A 5,851-nucleotide genomic window follows, 5' to 3' on the forward strand; every position below is an offset into this window, starting at 1 on the left:
GCTGTATGGGTTTGAAAGATACTGATTCTTATGTAACATGTCTTCAAAATATTTGACAAGACTGGAAAATTCAGATTGTTCGAAATGTTTCATCATTATGATGCTATGTTTTACTCGGTCTTGTGTAGCTTGAGACCAATATGCTGAGAGGAAGGCATGATAAAATTCTCCTTCACTATGACAATCGTGAATGACCGATCGCATTTTTACAGCTGGTTCATTCTCCAAGTAGCCACACATAAATTCTAATCTGTGCTCTAATGACCAGTTGGGAGGAAAACAATGAGAGAATTGATGGAGCCACGCTTGTGGATGAATGTCGTTGCCAGAATTCTTAAATGTTTTGAATTTACGTGCAGTAATGAACAGCTTATAGTCAAAATCATCGTGTCGGCGGGTAGCATATCGTTCATTGTTACGTCGTGTCCGCAGTTCCATCTCAAAATTCGGTGCACCTTGCCAATTTCTTTCACAATTTCCGAAATGCCCTGTGTTATTATTTTGTGGCTTTTCCGTATTTCTAAGTCCCTCTTCCCGTGTTGGAGCGCGACTGTCCTCTGAAATACGTAATTCTTGTATTACCTGTGTCAGCTGATCTTGCACTTCCCGGATTTCTCTTTGGTGTTGTGTATTAATTTGATTCTGATTTTGTTTGAATTTCCTAATTTGTTCGCACTCTTCTGTATCATTCAGATCATCATCTACCTTTGTAGATAAGTTAGTGAACTGATCTGGAAGATCGGCTACTTTCTCCGATAGTGAACACATTTCCTCAGTGTGTTTTTCTGAACCAAGTTTCAGAGTGTCCAGTTGTGTTGAAATCGAATCTACTGTGACCTTTAAGTTTTCCTGAGTTCTTGCAAGCTGCGTAACCGAATCGGTGGATGCAACTGAGTACATGTTAGCTTGCAAGGTGTCGTGATTTTCACGAACAACAGTTTGCAATTCTTTTATGGCTGCTTCGTGATTCTGTAATGCGTTTCCATGCCGCGAAAAAATAGGTTGAAAATGCTCACAAATTTGTGTTTTTACGTCATTACAGATTTTTTGGCATTTCGATTCAATGTTATGTAACTCAGTAGTTAAATCTTCACGTGTTTGTTCAAGTGTGGTGTCTAACTTTCGAAGATTTTGTTCCATTGTGTCTAACTTTTGAAGCTTTTGCTGTGTTTGTCTCTGATTTTGTTCCATTGTGTCTAACTTTTGAAGATATTGTCCCATTTGTTTCTGATTTTGTTCAAGCGTTGTGTCTAACTTTTGTAGCCTTTGTCCCATTTGTTGCATTAACTGTAATAACAGTGCACTGGTGTCTAAACATGTTCCTCAGTGCTTTTCGGCAGTGCATTTGAACCGGCAATATTTGCATTTTGAAAAGCAGAAAATGTGTCTTGATTTATTTGAGAAAACGGTGAGGACGCAAAATCTGAATCTACAGTATTTGCAAGATTGTGTCCTGTCATTTCGGAATCCTGAGGCGAGCTGTTGCTGACCGATCGATCGATAATGCTTCTCTGTTCACTAATTGTTTCACTGCCTACGCCGTTATTTGCAGCCCGCTCCATTTTCCTATGCACAATTACCAAATTACTACTTTGAACATTACTTAATTCATTACTCGGAGCGCTAACACACTGCTTTCGTCCTCACTGACATTTCTCAGTTTACTTTGGAGCCTAGTATTACGTTTTTCACACGCCATTATTGTCACAATATTTCACACGACAACACAGAAAAACACAAGTTGAAGAGCAAAAATAAGAGAACACATTAACGTAGCACTGAAAATAATATCTAGTTAATTGCAAGCGCAGCTGCGAAATACTTGGTGCAAACCTACATGCATGCCACAACTGTTTTACTGTACAACAATGAAAAACTACAACTACAGAGGAAATTCTCCCTACAATTACGCACTAGCAATAAACAAAGGCTACACTAACTACACAAACTACCAAAAAAATCAGAAGATTCCAGTGAGGTATCCTCGGCTAAGGGTCGACATATGAAACGTCCCCTTAGAACAATTTATACAAGACTGTGCTTAAGCTGACACACAACATTTTTAGCGCAACGCAATCTGACTTCCAAAAATCCCTACGAAAGAATGGCCCTGACTAACATTAACCTATACGTTTCACAAATCACTTACCTCACAAAAATCTTCGTTACTCAAGCTACTGCAATACAGCGAGCGCCACTACTGCCAGCTAAATAAAAGATTCAAACTACTGAAGGCACTAACTACTGATAGGTATAGTTAGCAAATGAAAGATTTTAATAGAGAACAAACAATGTATTTACCTTAGTAGTCATAATATATATAGCAGTTCATGACATCCATTCTTACAAATTTCAAAACTCCGCCATCTCTCTCCCCACATCCACCACTGCTGGCGGCTCACCTCCAACTGCGCAACGCTACGCACTGTTAATATCCAGCTGCCCAACACTACAATGGCAGACAACAATGCAAACTAAACACAGACTGCGCACAGCACAGCCAGTGATTTTCATACAGAGCGCTACGAGGCGGCGGCGTTACCAATAAAAAATCCTAAACAGCCTACTTACAACGGTTACCAAATAACCCTGTGACGAAACGGGCCGCTCTTCTTTGGATATTCTCTATCTCCTCCGTCAAGCCGATCTGGTACGGATCCAACACTGATGAGCAATACTCAAATATAGGTCGAACGAGTGTTTTGTAAGCCACCTCCTTTGCTCATGGACTACATTTTCTGAGGACTCTCCCAATGAATCTCAACCTGGTACCCGCCTTACCAACAATTAATTTTATATGATCATTCCACTTCAAATCGTTCCGCACGCATACTCCCAGATATTTTACAGAAGTAACTGCTACCAGTGTTTGTTCCGCTATCATATAATCATACAATAAAGGATCCTTCTTTCTATGTATTCGCAATACATTACATTTGTCTATGTTAAGGGTCAGTTGCCACTCCCTGCACCAAGTGCCTATTCGCTGCAGATCTTCCTGCATTTCGCTACAATTTTCTAATGCTGCAACTTCTCTGTATACTACAGCATCATCCGCAAAAAGCCGCATGGAACTTCCGACATTATCTACTAGGTCATTTATATATATTGTGAAAAGCAATGGTCCCACAACACTCCCCTGTGGCACGCCAGAGGTTACTTTAACTTCTGTAGACGTTTCTCCATTGTTCTGTTTGCTAAAAACTCTTCAAGCCAGCCACTCAGCTGGTCTGATATTCCGTAAGCTCTTACTTTGTTTATTAGGCGACAGTGCGGAACTGTATCGAACGCCTTCCGGAAATCAAGGAAAATATCATTTACCTGGGAGCCTGTATCTAATATTTTCTGGGTCTCATGAACAAATAAAGCGGGTTGGGTCATACACGATCGCTGTTTCCGGAATCCATGTTGATTCCTACAGAGTAGATTTCCAGTTAAGTCTATATCTTTCCGTTGATGCCGGGTCTTTATCCTTTCCATTTTTAATCACTACTACTCCAGCTGTTTTCCATATCACCAGAATCCTACCTTTTCGTAACGATTCGTTTAGTAATGCTGTCAAATATGACACAATCAGCACGACCTCATCCCGACCAGGTGTCTTTCCTGTTTCAAGTTTGGAAATTGCAAAAGCAACATTTTCCTGAGCGGAATATATCACCAACATTTGATTATCGTATTCGTTATCTATTTCAATCCTAAGCTGTTCGTGTGTTTCAGTATCTGTGTCTGCATTATGGTCATGAAGTAGGGCGGTTAGCAGGTATTCTGCTGTAGCGATTCCACTAGAAATGCTACAAGGTAGGCAACTAAGCCATCCCAATGTCTAACCCAATCCCGCTTTCCTCTGCTTCGCTCCCTGTGTTATTGTCCTTCCGCCCTTCGATGGCAACTGGATTATGCTACGCAGGCGGAAACCTAGAGATTACAGTTACGAACAACTTAACCTGGAATGATCACATAGATAATGTTTTGGGGAAGACTGCGTTTTATTGGCGGAATACTTACAAGATCCAACAAATCCACTAAAGAGACTGCCTGTACTACCCTTGTCCATTCTCTTCTGGAGTAATGCTGCGCTACGTGGGATCTTTACCTGACAGGATGGAAGGAGGATATCGGAAAATTTTAAAGAAGGGCAGTTGCCTTTGCATTATCATGCAATATAGGGGAATTTTGACAATGTTCACTGGAATACTCTCTTTCAAATTGTAAAGGTGGCAGGGGTAAAATACAGGGAGCGAAAGGCTATTTACAAGTGGTACAGAAACCAGATGGCAGTTACAAGAGTCGAGGGGCATGAAAGGGAAGGAAGGGAGTAAGACAGGGTTGTAGCCTCTCCCAGATGTTATTCAATCTGTATATTGAGCAAGCAGTAAAGGAAACAAAAGAAAAATTCTGGGTAGGTATTAAATCCATGGAGAAGAAATAAAAACTTTGAGGTTCGCCGATGACATTGTAATTCTGTCAGAGACAGCAAAGGACTTGGAAGAGCAGTTGAACGGAATGGACAGTGTCTTGAAAGGAGGATATAAGATGAACATCAACAAAAGCAAAATGAGGCTAATGGAATGTAGTCGAATTAAGTCGGGCGATGCTGAGGGAATTAGATTAGGAAATGAGACACTTAAAGTAGTAAATGAGTTTTGCTATTTGGGGAGCAAAGTAACTGATGATGGTCGAAGTAGAGAGGATATAAAATGTAGACTGGCAATGGCAAGGAAAGCATTTCTGAATATGAGAAATTTGTTAATATCGGGAATAGATTTAAGTGTCAGGAAGTCGTTTCTAAAAAGTATTTGTATGGAGTGTAGCAATGTATGAAAGTGAAACATGGAGATAAATAGTTTGGACAAGAAGAGAATAGAAGCTTTCGAAATGTAGTGCTACAGAAGAATGCTGAAGATTAGGTGGGTACATGACGTAACTAATGAGAAGGTATTGAATAGAATTGAGGAGAAGAGGAGTTTGTGGAACAACTTGACAAGAAGAAGGGACCGGTTGGTAGGACATTTTCCGAGGCATCAAGGGAGCACAAATTTAGCATTGGAGGGCAACGTGGAGGGTAGAAATCATAGATGGAGACCAAGAGATGAATACGTTAAACAGATTCAGAAGGGTGTAGGTTGCAGTAAGTACTGGGAAATGAAGAAGCTTCCACAGGATAGAGTAGCACGGAGAGCTGCATCATACCAGTCTCAGGACTGAAGACCACAGCAACAGCAACACAGGGGAAAGAGTGTGATGGATTAGATACGTGAGTTGGGATGGCAGTCAATAACACAAAGGTACTTCTCTTTGTGGTGAGATCTTACACGAAATTTCAATCAGCAAAGTTCTCCTCCACAATGAATTATTTTGTTGTTGCCCACCTACATAGGGAGAACTGATCATTGTAGTATTACAACTCGCACGGAGGGATTAGTGTCATTTTTACCGCGTGCTGTTCGAGAGTTGAACGGTAGAGAAATGGCATGGAAGCCGTTCGACGAACGCTCTTGCCAGGCCCTTAAACATTAATTTCAGAGTAGATGTAGATGTACACGAATCACCCTCCGCAATACTCGACGGACCCTGTCCGTGATTTCCATAAATCGCTCCAGGCAAATGCCGGGATGGTTCCTTTGAAAGGACACGGCCGATTTCTGTCCCGTGGTCGACACAATCCGAGCTTGAGCTCCGCCTCTAATGATCTCGATGTCGTCGACGGGACGTTAAACCCACTCTTCCTTCCTTCCTTCCTCGCCGGCCGCCAGTACACCACATCAGGCTGGTCTCGGTTTAGCTGTGATGCTCCGTGGTGCCTCCACTTCTCACAAAGGGAGGCCACGACGTTTGGAACACGGATTTA

This window comes from Schistocerca gregaria, chromosome 1 (genome assembly GCF_023897955.1).
Source record: "Schistocerca gregaria isolate iqSchGreg1 chromosome 1, iqSchGreg1.2, whole genome shotgun sequence".
NCBI lineage: Eukaryota > Metazoa > Arthropoda > Insecta > Orthoptera > Acrididae > Schistocerca > Schistocerca gregaria.